We start from the raw sequence: 16,491 nt of genomic DNA, 5'->3' as shown, positions 1-16,491 counted from the left end.
CACAATGGTGAATTTCTCTTAATTGTGTGAATGTCGAAAGCATTCACACTTATGTTATTTCTAATTGTGTGAATGCATTCACACTTACCTTCCCGGCCAAAAGTTTAGACACACCCATTCAATGTGTCAATTGCTTTATTCTCATTACTATTTACATAGTAGATTCTCAATGAACTCAACTCAACTTTATAAAGCGCTTTAAGAACAGGCATTGCTGTATACAAAGTGCATACATACACATAAATATAAGTTGTGTAGTAAAGAATAAGGTAACAAAACAAGAACAAAGCAAACATTTTGAAGTGTGTATACAAGTTATTTTTTTTTTGAGTAAATACATTTTACATTCGTGAATTTATAAGAAGTAGGCGAGTGAATAAATAAATAAATAGACTAAACATCTAACTCATACACACCACAAAACACCAGGAACAAGTCTCATGGTGCGCCAAAAGCCAAAGAATACAGATGTGTTTTAAAAGAAGATAAAGAGGGAGATTGCCTAATATTTAGTGGAAGGTCGTTCCAAAGGGAGGGACCGGCAACAGCAAAGGCTCGATCTCCTCTAAGCCTCCGCTTAGCCCTCGGTACCTCAAATTGAGTCTGGTCTGCTGACCTGAGGCACCGGGCAGGTGTGTAGGGGTGAGAGATCAGCGAGATAAGGTGGGGCAAGACCATTGAGAGATTTGAAAACAAATAGAAGAATCTTAAAGTGGACTCTAAATTTCACGGGCAGCCAGTGAAGAGAGGCCAAGATAGGGGTTACGTGTTCCCTCTTACGGGCACCAGTTAGGAGACCAGCAGCAGCATTTTGGACAAGCTGGAGACGTTGAAGGGAGGACTGGCTGATTCCAAAGTAAAGTGCATAACAGTAATCAATGTATGTGTGTGTGTGTATATATATATATATATATATATATATATATATATATATATATACAGTGATACCTCGGTCCGAACTTAATTGGTTCCCAGAGAGTGTGTGTAAACCGAAAAGTTCTTCTTCCGAACATTTATTTCCCATAAGAAACCATTAAAATGAGAATAATCCGTTCCCAGGTCCCTATAAAACATAATTTTCTACTAAATAAGCCTTAAAACTACACAAAAATATACCTTATTTTTATTATTTATTTTTATTATTCTTTTTATTGTATTGTAATTAAAGAAATAAATTGTACTGTATAATAAAGTCATTTTATTTTACTTTGTGATGGTAGTTCTTAAGGATAGTAGCAATGGTAGACTTACTTCATTGGCGAGCGTTTCACCGCGTAGAGTGTTTATGGAACAGTTGACGCTCACCGGAGCGGAGGAGGCGTGTCCCTTGGTGAACAAGGAAGTGGAGCACTTTAGCGAGTCAACAAAAAGTGAGCACCGCCAACTACTTTCACCTCTTTCCTGGGACTAAACAGCCGTGGCACTATTTTCTCCTTTTTTGAGGTACGTGATAGCACTTTCATTTTTTTTAGTGGCGCGAACTCCATTGACTACAATGTAAACGCGCCGCCGAATCGCCGTCCCTCGCTGGTAAGCATTAGGCTTAACACTAGCCTGTGGTGGGGTCTTTTTCGGTCCCATAATAGCAAAAGTACACTCAAAATGTCTATCAAACACAAACCGCGTCCGCACTAAAAGAAAGGGGGTGACGAACTGGGACGCCGTGAGCATGCGTCAGCTTCTTGTGGCCGCCACCATGGTGCTGTTCGACCGCGTGGGTTGGTTCGTCCGCCGAAAAGTAGTTCGTCAGCCGAGACTAAATTTTCGCGAATTTAATGTTCGTGAGGCGAAAAGTTCGTGAGCTGAAGCGTTCGTGAGCCGAGGTATCACTGTATATATATACACATATATATATATATATATATATATATATATATATATATATATATATATATATATATATATATATATATATATGAGATTGGCTGCCAACCAGTTCAGGATGTACCCCGCCTACTGCCCGAAGCCAGATGGGTTAGGCTCCAGCGCCCCTGCGATCCTTATGAGGAGCAAGCGGTTCAGAAAATGGATGGATGGATAGATATATATATTATACTCGCTACTGTGTAATGTGTTACACACATGTATTTTTAGTTTTCCACTCACTCTTGTCATATCCATGAAGTGTAACGTCCAATCTCGCGTGTTGAAGTAGCTTTCGTAAAGCTCATAAATCAGGAGTTCTCAATGTATTTCACATGGTGACAACACACAGTATGTAATAATGTATCAGTTTGACTCATTTGAAGCAGTTAACATGAAGCTAAATGTAGGAGCATTAACATAGAAATGGTGGTAATGTGTTCATATCATGAGCAGTTTGAGGAACAAGTGGTTGAGTGCACTAAAGTTTTAGTCACACGCACACACGCATAAATTCATGCCTCAAAGCTTTAGCTCTGTGGATCAGGGCACATTTGACTGCTAATTGTCTTCTGGTGGAGCTTATAGCATCATGCAGGTGATGCACACACCCACATATTGTTGGACGAAGACTTAATTTTCATGACCAAATGTATAGATTTTCAACCACAACATAAAATACATCTAAACCCCTTGCGCAAAATGACTGCTTCTTGTCCAAAACTCCATTATGAAACTGAACAGCAATGAAAAGCAGTGTGGAGCGTGTTTTTGTGGCAAATCAATGTCACTGATTATATATCTCTCGCTGGAGAGCACCACTGAGAGTTGAATGTGACAGAAATGAAAACATTATTGTTGGAGTATTTCTACCAGTTCGCAGTTCTTGAACAGGCCTGGTCGAAATTGTCTCCTGCTCGAGTCGATGTCTGGCAGCACACTGTAACTGATGAATTATTCAATGCTGGCTGTGTTGTTCCTGGATGGCACATGCATAAGAACACTAATGAAACGCTATATACGCCACGTGCTTCTGTAACCAAGACACGTCTGGGAATGATTTGACTAAAGTGTGTTCTTCGTGGAAGAGGTTTCACATGCTTATGTATTCTCATGTAAAATTAAGTTTGGGCTATTGACTTGGTATATTGGGCAATGAATAGAGACTGGGGGTGTTCCAAAAAATATAATCTACGATATTACCGGTAGGGATGTCACGATAAGGGCAATATCATGATATCGTGATATTAAAACTGCCATAATATCGTCATGTTCACAATATTTAAAAGGAACACGTGTTAAAAAAGTCAGGTTGATTTCCATTTGTGCAGTTCTAGCACCCTCTAGTGGCTATTTTATTAGTGCAATGTAATTTTCATGAGGGATGTTTTGGCCTTCTATGTTTAAAATCTATGCTAATTGTCAGATGAAGGGGAACATAATTTGCTTGTGAAGCGACCAATATGTGCTTGCATTGCCAAGTAAGTGCCTCAATATTGTTATTAGAGATTGTAGGTGGTTTATATGCATTGCTGTTATGTACAAAAGCACAATATTGTGCTTTTTTTTTTTTTTTTAGTATGAGCTCTTTTTTTACAATATTGTGATGTTTTTTAAATATCGCTAACGCCCCCACAATATCGTGATAATTATCGTATCACGACCTTCATATCGTGATAATATCGTATTGTGATGTTTGGATATCGTTACATCCCTAATTACCGGTGTATTTTTTTTTGGGTGATAAGAATTTGAAATATCGCAAAATTGCGGTGATGACGTAACGCGTAACATTATACGTCTTCGTGTCAACTTGGACGTACACGCGTCGTTCGTTGTTTAATAAAAAACAATGTAGGAGCATGTGGCTGCAAGAGTTGCAGCCAGTTCTGTCGCGTCTTCGGCAAAGTGGGAGTGAGCTTCATCGTGTGGAGGCTCTTTTGCTACAAGAGGTCAGATATAATGCTAACAACAAAAAACAATCGTTTCCAAATTGTGCTGGAAAACTGTTGCCGTAAAGTTAAGAGTAGGCTATGCGGAGACTAAAGACGAGGATGACATAGAAGCAGCTCATGTTGCTGGGGGTAAACAAAAGTTCATTAATTACTGGAGCACTCTTGATTAGATGCACTCCTTATGAAAAAACAAAACAAAAACAACGGTGGTTGGTTAGTACTGAAACGGTCGCATATTGTTTGTGATGCTAACCGACCGCTAAGCTAACGTACTCTCAACGAAACGTCGTGTGGGTTGCTGTCGCACAGTGGCATAAACATGCACATTTGTGTTTTTTATACCCGCTAGTAATGTCTACAAGCATTCACGGCATTTTCTCTGATTAACCATTCAGAGACATTTACGGCAAAATAACGAAAAAAAAAAAAAAATAAAAAATTTTACCGATACACTTGCCTGCGGTGTACAAAGCATGTTGCCACAAACTGGCTGCTACCGTATCATTGTCGATTTCCCCCCACAACACGAGGATCAACCACACAGGAGAGAAAATAATGGACTTTTTTGACTCATGCAATTTGCCACCTACTTCTGAAGGTATGTATTTTCATTTTATTTGCTAAGTAAATGTGCTTTAAGCAGTTATGTTAAAATTCGCAGGGTAAACACGACCTGGCCTGTGTTTATTTCCATTTCATTCCATTACATTTGCTATATTTGCACTTTGTTTACATTTCAATTGTGGGAAAAAGGTGGCTTAAATATTGTTGCTGCAATAAAAGTGTTATTATTCCTAAGTGGCAATCACAAATCTATTGTTCAGTAATTATTACCAACATCGTCAAAAATATTGTCACTGCAAATTTTTTTGAAGTATCGTGATATAATTTTTAGGCCATATCACCCACCCCTAATAGAGACCACACCAAACACTACATCTCACAATGTGTCACTGTCACTGTCACCGAGAGAAATCAAACAATAGATGTGAAGACTTGACTGAGTCAGCATTCACACCTTGTTTGTTTTCGCTCACCCAAATTAGTTGAGGGATTTATAACCTTGTCACCCTTGTTTGGCAAATATTGTTGCACTAAGTCAGATTCGTTCCTCGTCACGGTTTTTATTACGCTATGACTCTCACAGACTCTCTTCATAACTTGATGGACACAGCTGAGATCGACATTAACTCATTCACTCTCAGCCATTTTCACAGAAGCAATCCCATTCGCTCCCGGTTGTTTTACTGGATTTTGACCGATTTTGCAAGGCTCACAGAATATTGTGTTCTATTGCTATAAAAGCATGGAACCTATCAAAAGAAAGATTCAAGTCTCTTCTTTCATCAGGAAAAAAAGTATGTTTCTGTTTCCGTTTTGCAGCAATTAGCATTAGAAGAGAGCTCAGTTTCATCAGTTTTCACAAATCTATTCAAAATTGTAAGTAATTGAGCTTTTTTTCTACATGGTTGATCTCCTTTGCTCTGCTGCCACCTGCTGGCCGTTTGTGTAATAACTGCCATTTATGCAACTGTTCTTTGCAGTTGAGAGGCTGCATCAAAGCCTTCTGTATGCTCTAGCATTAAAAAAAAAACAAAAAAAAAACACGTATAAATACGTCTTTGGGACACATAGAACATTAAAAAACGTATTTACACGTTATTGGGAGCATATGAGTTAAGGGGTTCTGGTTTAGAGGCTTCAGTATTACGTCTGCTTTTTGCCATTGGCAGCATCAAGCCATGATCTTCAATTCTCTCGTATGAAGCGAATGGGATGATAATCAGCACCTCCATATCTGAAACAATAGTGGTCAGTCGGGCAAAGGGTGGAGTGAGATCCTTTCCCAAGCGGAGTTTGGGTATCCTGTGTCTTATTAAGGAGTGAGGTAAGAATAGAGTGGGAGATTGACAAACGGATTAGTGCAGCGTCTGCAGTTATGTGAACAGACCCTGCATCCGTCTGTCGTGTTGAAGAGGGAGCTGAACCCTAAGGCGGCAAGTTGTGACTGAAAGAAAGATGTGTTCTCAGGAGTTTGTGAATTCACAAATACCGCGAGAATTCATCTTGCAAGTTTAGTCTGGGACTGGGACAGGACGGGATTTTTGCTGTGGGAGTCGGATGGGACGAGTCACCCCCATGTCACCCTCTACTTCTCAGTCCATGTATTTTTCAAGGTTTCGCGTCATAAAACACTCGCCGAAAATGCAGGCCAACAAAGCGTGCCCGCCTCTGTTTTTTGGTCAAGTCAAGTCACAAGTTCTCAAAACAATGATTGATGACTGTTATGTTACAAGTTTCATTCGTACTGCTTGATCATGTATTTACCGTAAAATCTGATGCAATTTTCTACAATTGTTCGAGGTCAAATAACTGAACTGCACCAAAGTTAATTGTCTTCACAGCTGAACAAAGGGCCCACGCCAAGGGAGGGCGCTCGGATGAACTTACTGGTAAGCTTTATTAAAACCGCTCAAAAAGGACACCTCTACCCTCACAATGACCCAGTGGAACTTCGAGGCAAGAAGAAAAGGTTAAGGCATTGATTAAAAAAAAAAAAAAAAATCACAAAAGAAAAAAGAAAATGTCTTTTAATGTAAGCATTTAAACAATTTTATGGGACTAATTATGTGTTTCCAAGTATGTAAATGAGGGTGGCTGTCAGTGGGGTAGTGATGCACTTTTGGTTGCCATAAAAAACAACACTAAATTGTATGATTCAAATTCAGATTCATGTATATTTATGCTTCCGATAATGAAAGAGCATATTAGAAGAATATGAAATTGAAAAAGCGAGGTTCTTTTGCACAATGAGTGAGTGACCCTTCTGCACCAAATCCTCCAATTTGGGTTAATGGCAGAAAACGAAGCAGATGGGGTACAGTGGCACCTAAGGGAGGGAGGGATTGATCGATTAGTAAAGCCCCATCTTATCTGATGAATACCTGCTGCCAAACTTTCAAGCTATTGTGTTCCTCTTTTAGAAGAATATAAAATACTAATGCTGTTCGATACATTATCCTTTCGTCCATGAGAGATGGGATTTCATTGTGAATCAAATACAGTCCCTAATTATCCATCCATCCAACCATTTTCTGAACCGCTTAGGGTCGCCGGGGTGCTGGAGCCTATCTCAGCTGGCTATGGGCAGTAGGCGGGGTACACCCTGGACTGGTTGCCAGCCAATCGCAGCAATCCCTAATTAATTAAAGTAAAATATCTACTCTTCCATTCTGTACATGGCATGGGACCATCTTCAAACAGGCTACGCTGGCTACTGCATATTAATGTATTCAAATCGGCATGTTTTTTTGGTGGTTTTTTTTTAATACATATTTGCATCCTTGTGTGTGAACTAATGAAAGAGGAGAATTTTTGTTTTGGGATGAGTGGTGAATTAGTTGAATGAATCTAAATTCTGTTTTGGAAAATGTTTATTCTGGTGTTGTGGTAGGACTTTGTATGAACTAAGCGTAAAAAAATTAGGTATAGGATGCGGATGTTTATGTAATTGTGAGACGTGGTTTTAACTTCCAATAGTGTCCTTTGTACCAGTTACTGTTACAAGGGGGCTTGGTGCCATTCTCCTAATAACAAAATCGCTCCTAGAGCATAAAAATGAAAGATGTGGTTTTCAAAAAGTACTTCAGTCATGTGCAACACTGTCACCACAGCCTGGATAAGTATTTAATGTTACACTTTTATTTCATGTGCGGGCTGGAAAATGATTGCCTTGGCCTGAAGTGATGTTCACCTGGCAGAATAATGGATAGGAGCTGACTTCCAAATGAGCTGTATAAAAGCTCATTTTAAACCTGACTGAGCCTTCAATTCAAATGTATTCCCAAAGGAAACATCCATCAATTTTTTTAGACCACTTCTTCAGTAGAGTCACCGGTGACCTGGAGCCGATTTTGGGTAACAGGCGTTGTATACTCAGAACTGGGCGCAAGTCAATTATAGGGCACCTAAAGGAAATAAGTACTGGTGAATTTTGGAGAAGCAACATTTTACATTGTCCCATTATTTTCCCACGTTGAAGCAAATTTATTTGAGTTACTCCGACCTGGTTCTGCATATTGTCATCTACTGACCTATCAGCCATTTCCTGTTTGCGACAGTTCTTAGTGGGCTTCCACCTTTCTGCCCCGCCTTCCCTGTCGAGGGGTGCGAGTTTGTAGTGTGTCTGTCTCAGTTGTCCGAAGCATTTCAGAGAGCTGAGACGCCCATGACTGTTCTCTCTTCCTAACCAACCGGACAACACTACACATTATTATTATTTTCTCGCCACTTGTGCAGTATAAACCGCTACAACAAATGCACGTGACGATGCCTGTGAATGGCTGATAGGTGCCGTGCTTCGTGACAATGCCGTTTTAGCTGATCTAGGACCTGTAGAGTGCGGTTTGCAATGTAAAGCGCTGATTGCGAAACTTGCCAACAAGCTAAATTCTCGCGGTATTTGTTCATAAATAGTACGAGAATACATTTTGTATTGCTCCCGCTGATACGTTCGCAGCTGACATATTAAGATCGCCAACATGAAGCTGTGACGAAACCAGGAAGTGCCTCTCTCTCTAGTTGCCTCTCTTACCTTGCAAGATCTCCACATAACGTCTCACACGCAGCGACTTCATTTCATTGGCTACGAGCAACTTCCTTGTCACTTGTCAGCCTACGGGAGCAGCTGTGGTCCAAAAATGGCAAAGATACCGTTAGCTGCATTTCGTGTAAGAATAAGAATTATTTTACGGGACTTTTGAGGTCCCGTATGGGACATAACAATTTAGCCCAAAATACGGGGCGTCCCGGATAACACGGGACAGTTGGCAACCCTACCTGTTAGCAATGTATACCCTGAATAACTTCCTGTAGTATCATTGATAAGGTTGCAGTTGCTAAGGCTCTCATTTCAACCACAGCATTTGACACCTCTCACCCTGTTCTTTGTTTGCCTGTGTTCAATTTACTTGAGGCTGTTTCTCTAATGTTTGGGGGATGTTCACACATGGAGTATTGGGGTGGAGGGCAGTTAACTTTACATCATCTGCCCATGGAGGTCAGCCACTTTGTGCCACTTTTACTGGCAGAGAATGTGTTCACAATCAAACTTTCTCTTTTTTTTTTTTTTTTTTTTAATGCCCCAGGCTGCATGAATCTGTGAAAATACCAAGACTCTGGGCTCTATTTTCGTGATCAGCACATCGTAACTCTGTTACCAATAATGCTGATTAGAACAAACTGGAAATTGACTTGCATTACCAATTGTGGTTAAATTTGTAAATTCCGCTATATTTGCTCAATATGTCATTTTGATGTGCATCAATACTACAAAAAACTACTACGAATAAAATGTTAAATGTACTAGGGATGTAACGATATCCAAACATCACGATACGATATTATCACGATATAAAGGTCACAATACGATAATTATCACGATATTGTGGGGAGGTTGGCGATACTAGTAAAGGTCACAATATTGTAAAAAAAAATATGAGCTCATACTAAAAAATAAAAAATAAATAAAAAAAAGCCCACAAGTTGTGCCTTTGTAAATTACAGCAATGCTTATAAACAACCTACAATCTGTAATAAGACTTAATATTGAGCCACTTACTTGCAAATGCACGCACATATTAAGTTCTTCCACATATTGACTCGGTTCACAAGCATATTACGTTCCCTTCACTTGGCCATAGATGTTAAACATAGAAGGCCAAAACATCCCTAATGAAAATTAAATTGCACTAATAAACTAGCCACCAGAGGTTGATAGAACTGCACAAATGGAAATCAACCTGAGTTTTTAAACTGAAGTGTTCCTTTTAGATATTTTGAACATGACGACGACGATATTGTGGCAGTTTTACTATCACGATATTACGATATTGCCCATATCGTTACGTCCCTAAAATCTACTACATCTAGACTGTGACATTGATGATCAACACTGATTTTTGAAAGTGGAATTTTCTGCATTGTGCTTAGAAAGTGAATAATCATAACATGGTTATTTTTTGTTGTAGTTATTAGAACTAAAATAGATTGATGTGCGAAAAAAAAGGTAGCCTCTAAAATATACTGTAAAGATTCCCATAAGCAACAATGGAATGAGGGTTTATGCGGCTCATGGAGTAGTGGTGATACCAAACAGCAATAAGTCACCCTGACATCTAATCGCTCATACCTTGACTGACAGTCTCATGTACTCAAGTGCAATTACACACACGCACGCACACACACTCACTGATTACTCGACCCACCCTTCCTGGTACATCTCATACGTCTTTCCACACTCATGTTGTCTACATCATCTCCAAGTCCTTTCCCATAGTAATACCTGACAGGCTCCAAAGTGTGCCCAAGGCTGTCAAAGCTGTTTTATTCCAGTGCTTGCGAATGATGACAAACAGCAATGTTCACAGGGATGCTCGCACAATGCCAGCAAATTGTGTGACCCCGCAGCGACATCGCCTGGAGGTTAAGTCCGGCTGCTTCGTGCTGTGTCCACTTAAAAATTTCACACAGACAAGAGAATATTCAAGGTATTGTTACGTGAGAACTTAGTGAATGTGTTGAAATGATCCCTCATCTGAAGAGAGGTCAGTCACGCAAACATTGGGTAATGTTCTCCTGAATAATAATAATGATGATAATAATAATAATAATAATTAATAATAATAAATTAGATTTATATAGTGCTTTTTTGGACACTCAAAGACGCTTCACAATGGATACATTATTCATAGCCACAGCTGGCGGTGTGAGTGGCACTGTAGGAAATGTATGTGAAATGTCTTGCTCAAGGACACGACGACACATAACTTTGGGAGAGCGGGAATGGAACAGCAGACCTTCCAGTGACTGGACGATGGCTCTACACCTGAACCACAGCCACCACATGAATATGCCAGCATTACATGGAAAACACTTATAGTAACTGTAAGAAACTGCTGCAAGTGTGCAGTAAAGTCACTGAAATACTAGTGCAAACAGAACTGGTTCTTAACAGCCTCAATATGGCTCATATTCTCCCATCCCGTACCTTCAAGGTACGTGCCATCTCCTGTAATGAGTTCTGGCCCATCCGCTGTGCATGACTAACAAAAAGTCATGACTCGTTCAAATCTGAGATTGGCTATAAATCATGGAGCATTGAGTTTCCCTTAGACTTGTAAATGCCATAGAAATCCATTGGGAAAATATGCATACTTTAAATCTGAAATTAACTCATTCACTGCCTTTGACAAGTATACTCGTCAATTATATATATTTTTTTGAGCGGGGAGAGATGGAGGAGAATCTGATTATTCTCCCCTGTAAATGTCAAACTTGGAAACAACTTTATTGATGCCCAACCAGCGGTAGATGACATCATTGCCCCATTTTATACGAAATAAACAAGTTTCAGAGCCCGTGGGAGGAATTGCTGTATTTTGTGCAAACCTACATTTTTCTGCTGTCAATACAAAAGATCGGGATGAGGCAAAAAGTAGGGAGTCTTTTCTGCCATTTGGTAGATTCGATTTATATATAATTATTAAACGTAATATCGCATGGGTATTGAAAATTTTGAAATTTACTAAAATGGCTGGCAGTGAATGAGTTTAACTTATCAGGCCATCGGCGGGCAGTTAACTAAATCAAATGTGCAGTTTGATGGTTCACCTTCACATTGCATAGTCCAGTGGTGTCCAAACTACGGCCCGGGGGCCATTTGCGGCCTGCCGTCCATTTTTCAGTGGCCCGCGACATATGCTAAAAAATGGCATTTGACTCAGTTCAAATAAGATAAAAACAAAAATGTTTGGAGATGGTCAAAGTAAGAAGGGAGGGTGTCGAAAAACACAGGTGCTATTAAAGTTTATTAGTTAACTAAAACTAACGAAAAAACTAAAATTAAAAAAAACAATTTTGTTAACAAAATAAAATAAAAACGAAGATGCTTTTTAAAAAAATAAATAACTGAAACTACATTTTATGTTTACAAAACTAACTAAAATAAAACAAACAAAAATAAAATAAAATATTGCGCACAAGTAATACACATTAAAAAAAACAAAAAACTAAAACTAATACTGAAACTAACTAAACTAAAACTAAGCATTTATTAAAGAACTAAAACTAATTAAGAAAAACTAACAGAACCACCCTGAAAACTAATTAAAACTAAATTAAAAACAAAACAAAACTCAAAACTAAATAAAAACTAAAATCAAAAATTCCAAAACTATAATAACCCTACTGCCATATTACAAATAAATTGGTTTATATACTGTAGCATTTTTCTAAATATGCAAAAGCACAAATCAATTATTTGTACAATTTTTAGGACTAAACAAAATTTGTCTTCATAACATTATGTGGCCCTTGCGTCCTTCTGATTTTCTGTATGGGGCCCTGAAATTTAAAAGTTTGGACACCCCTGGGATAGTCTTACAACAGTGTCTGGAGTGTGGATGAGAAAAAGTGCTGAAGTTGATGGCCGAATGCACACCAGCTTTGCCACATATTGAATTGCTCCACCCCGAGGCGGCATGGCTCAGTGGTAGAGCGGCCGTCTCCTAACCGTGAGGTTGTGGATTCAATCGTCAGCCCTTATGACCATCTCGAAGTGACCTTGAGCAAGACACGCATTGTAAAACACATATGGTATATAAATAGAAGCCCATTTACCATCCAGAGTGTGGACCTGTGTGTGCGTAAATGACAGGTATGATTTGACAGCAGAATGCGTACAGCCAGAAAAGTGTACCGCTTTTCTGATTTGTATACAAGGAGAGATTGAGATTGAGGAGATAAAATCTTCTCTTAAAAAACTCAGTGGAATGGTTGCCGAATTACTTGAAATGAAGAAGAGCATTGAGCCACTTCTTCAGGAAATACAGCAATTGAAGAAAGAGACACAGGAAAAAGATCGACGCATTGTTGCCTTGGAACAAAAAGTGGATGATTTGGAACAAAATCTTCGTATCAACGATGTGATAGTCACCGGTATCAAGATCAAGCCGCGCCGTGGCCCTTTGAGAGCTGCGGCTAGCACGAGCACGGAAGATTCTGACCAATATTCAGCGAACGAGACTGTGGAACAGCAAGTGACACTTTAACTCAGAGATTTGGGATTAACTGTTGATCCTGCGCACATTCAGATGTGCTTTTCGCTCCCAACTGGAGGGACACGACCACCGGCAGTTCTGATCAGGTTTGTTGACAGAAAGAAAAAGATTGCTCTTCTGAGAGACCGTCACAAGCTTCGTGGGAAACATGTCTACATCAACGAAAACCTCACCAAACGAAATGCTGACATCGCCAAAAAGGCTCGACAAATGAGAAAGAATAGACTTATCGAAAGCACGTGGACAAAAGACTGCCGAATTTTTATTCAAACTAAAGGTAACTCTGGTCAACTAAAAACACGAATCGTGAAAGGAGCTGAGGAATTGGCAGCGCTTGAGAGACAACAGTAATTCACAATATCACAACAACAACAACAACATTACTAATTACCCAAAGCTGGAGTTGTATATGATTATTTGCTGACTTTGCCAAGGCTAACTCTTGTTTATACACCTGCATTGATAACATGTATTGCTGTTCCCGTTTGAATCTAAATATTGTCTGGCTCGAATTCCGTATGTTGTAACAGTCAAGGCTACATGATAAGGCTGTATTGTGGCTCCAATGAATCTGCTGTCAATACGCAAAATGGGGGTTGGTGGTCTGGTTCCTGGAATGCAGCTGGCGTGGGCCGCTCTGCTGGGTGAGCGAGGCTGGGCAGCGCACAGGAGTCATCAGATCGACAACGTGCTAGCAACCAGTGGTGCTACTTGACCAGAATCGAGTGCTGAAATTGCTTGAAAGCAATGGGCCGAATGCAAGCCGATCTACTCTTCTGGAAAGCACAACGTGTGAAAGCTGATCCGAGGTCAGCGAAGACCCTACTGGTGAAAGAGAAGAATTGCGCTTGCCTTGGCTGCTCGCCTGGCGGGGTGGGCTTGCTGGTGGCGTCTGGGGACCGACTCACCAGTTCCAAATGACTGGAACCAGCCACAATCTACACACGCACATTCAAGATGAACTGAGCGAGCAGTGTCTGGGATAGTATGGGATGGATAACGATAAAAATTAATGACTATTCTAAATAATGTATATGATTGATGCGTTATAGTAATGGGTCGATGGGGACGGGTCTCGAATAAGCTTCGGCTTCTACCCGTCAGCCCTTCTTTCGGATGTCAATGTTGCAAATGATGTGATGTGATTGATGTAAACTGTAATGTGTCCGAAAGGAAAAAATGAATAAACTAAAACTAAAACAATAACAGCTTCTTACCATCTATAAAACATTGCCAAAATCAAATAAATAGTGTCCAAACATGACCTAGAGAGATTAATCCATGTTTTAGTCCCCAACAAGTTAGGCTGCTCTTTCAACCTGCTCACTATAGACTCTTGGAACAAATTATAAGACAGCTCCAGGATGCTGCTGCTCAAGTTGACTAGAAACAGGAACTATGACCATATTTGCCCAATGCTCGGGTCTTTGCACTGACTCACTGAGAGAATACACTTTTAAACATTTCTGTTTGGTCTTTTGATAGCCAAAGTATATCTCTGACATGTCAGCGCCGTATGAAACATCTCAACCTCATGGGTGTGTCTCCTGTTGGTGCCCAAAGTCAGAACTGAAATGTTGATGCAGCGTTTTACTTTTGCTAAGAGCTCTCTTCTAGAAAATACGGAACAGGCTTCAACGTAAAGTTTTGTGTTTTTTTTTTTTTTTTTAAACCTGCTCTCCTCCGCCTTTAGTTGAATGATTTTTTATTTAAGTTGTTGTAATTGTATGTAGCTTTAAAGTGGCTGTCTGGCGGTTTCACTCAGGAAAATGCACTTTTTAAATACAGGATTTAAACAAACAAACTACTTCTCAATTTATAGATATGGGCTTTTCATAACATGTGGGGGGGATTTTGTCCTAAATCCCCTCACCCCCAGCCTGTATTTTGCCATTTTGTGTTTGTTTTGTAAACAGTGGGCTGTTTCTGTGGAAAGACTGTTTACACCCCTCCAGCCAATCGCAGAGCAGGGGGGTGGCGTGTCGCAAACAGGGCCGGGTGTCAATGTCAGCTGCGTGACGTCACTCCCGCGGCAATTTGAAAGCACGCAGATTTTTATTTTATTTTTTCACTCACTCATTCACACAATAAGCTTCTGTCTTTTGTCTTTAGGACAAAATCACCCCCACACATTATGAAAAGCCCATATCTATAAATTGAGAAGTAGTTTGTTTGTTTAAATCCTGTATTTAAAAAGTGCATTTTCCTGAGTGAAACCGGCAGACCGCCCCTTTAAAGCAGTTTGAACTGTATTGTGTATGAATCGTACTTGCCTAACTCAACAATTGTCCTAGCTGGTTACCGATAAAGTAGCAATTATGATGAAGTGGAAAGCAGACATTTTCAGTGGCAGAGAGGTTCGAAGGGCCAGGCTGAATGGAGCCGACAATAGAAAGCACAGACTTAATGATCAGCGTGCGTATTCCAAGTGTTGTGTGCGTCTATGTGGGGAGTGATAAACAACTGTGCCAAGTGGGTGCCAATAATTCAGCACAGCATGCAGGCCATTTGTATTTTCCTGACCAGTGGTGTGAATCAAATGCACTGCAAATGTCACTCCAGATCCACAATCATCACTTACACCACATCAGTCCTAGCTTGAATTGCGGCCTCTATAAGATGCCCCATTGGCATCCCTTTTCCCTGTTTTTCCTGTGTCGCTGTTCTGTATTCAGGGTACCAACACAGGGTGATGAAAGTGACAGAGTCACAGGCAAGCAGGAGCAGCGGGAGTGGTGAGCCAGAGTGGCTAGCAGGAACTCGCTGGAACAGCTAACAAGAGCGGCTAGCAAGAATTAGCTAGAGCAGCTAACAAGGGCAGCTAGTGGGAGAAGCTAGCAAAACCTATTGAGAGCAAAACAAAGTGAGTCAAGCGTCAGGAGATCAAATCACGGGACTCACCTGACCACCTCTAAAGCCCAATTCACACTGACTGCGGAAAGGACGTGGTGCGTTTTCCGTACGGCTTCCGCGCGCCTTCCGCAAGGACTGCAATTCACACCGCATCCGTTGTGTGTCTGGAAATCTTTACCCGCAAGACCACAAGGTCACGGGGTTCACGCTGGAGAGTTGAGTTCACGCAATAACAACCGTGTATATAGAGTCATATTTTGTAAACAATAGCCATGCTTGCCTGTTGTCACATCTATATGCTTTTTGGACATTATTCCTGGGACTTCTACCATGGCTATTCTACTATGGGTAAGTACGTTTTGTGTTTAAATAGTGGTATTTTGTCATGTTTAATTTATTCTGAGCTCATTTTTTGTCTTAAATGTCCAACTCATGTCATGCTTTGTAGCTAGCTAGCACCAAAACGAGTTCGGTTTTATTTTGAAATATACCGGATTTACCCTGATATGAGACGCCCATCTTCCTGTCCGGCTTGAGTCATTTCTTGAGCTTCATGAAAATCTGCATGCGTCGTCCGGAAAAAAATAGAACGCTTGCGGAAACCTTCCGCATCGCCGGAGTCCTTCCGCACCGCAGACGCACCGCACCGCAGCTGGTGTGAATTGAATGGGTTCTATCCTTGCAGCGTCCGCACGGCCACC

This window comes from Festucalex cinctus, chromosome 19 (genome assembly GCF_051991245.1).
Source record: "Festucalex cinctus isolate MCC-2025b chromosome 19, RoL_Fcin_1.0, whole genome shotgun sequence".
NCBI lineage: Eukaryota > Metazoa > Chordata > Actinopteri > Syngnathiformes > Syngnathidae > Festucalex > Festucalex cinctus.
The sequence above is the reverse complement of the archived record's forward strand: the minus strand, read 5'-3'. Positions refer to the sequence as shown.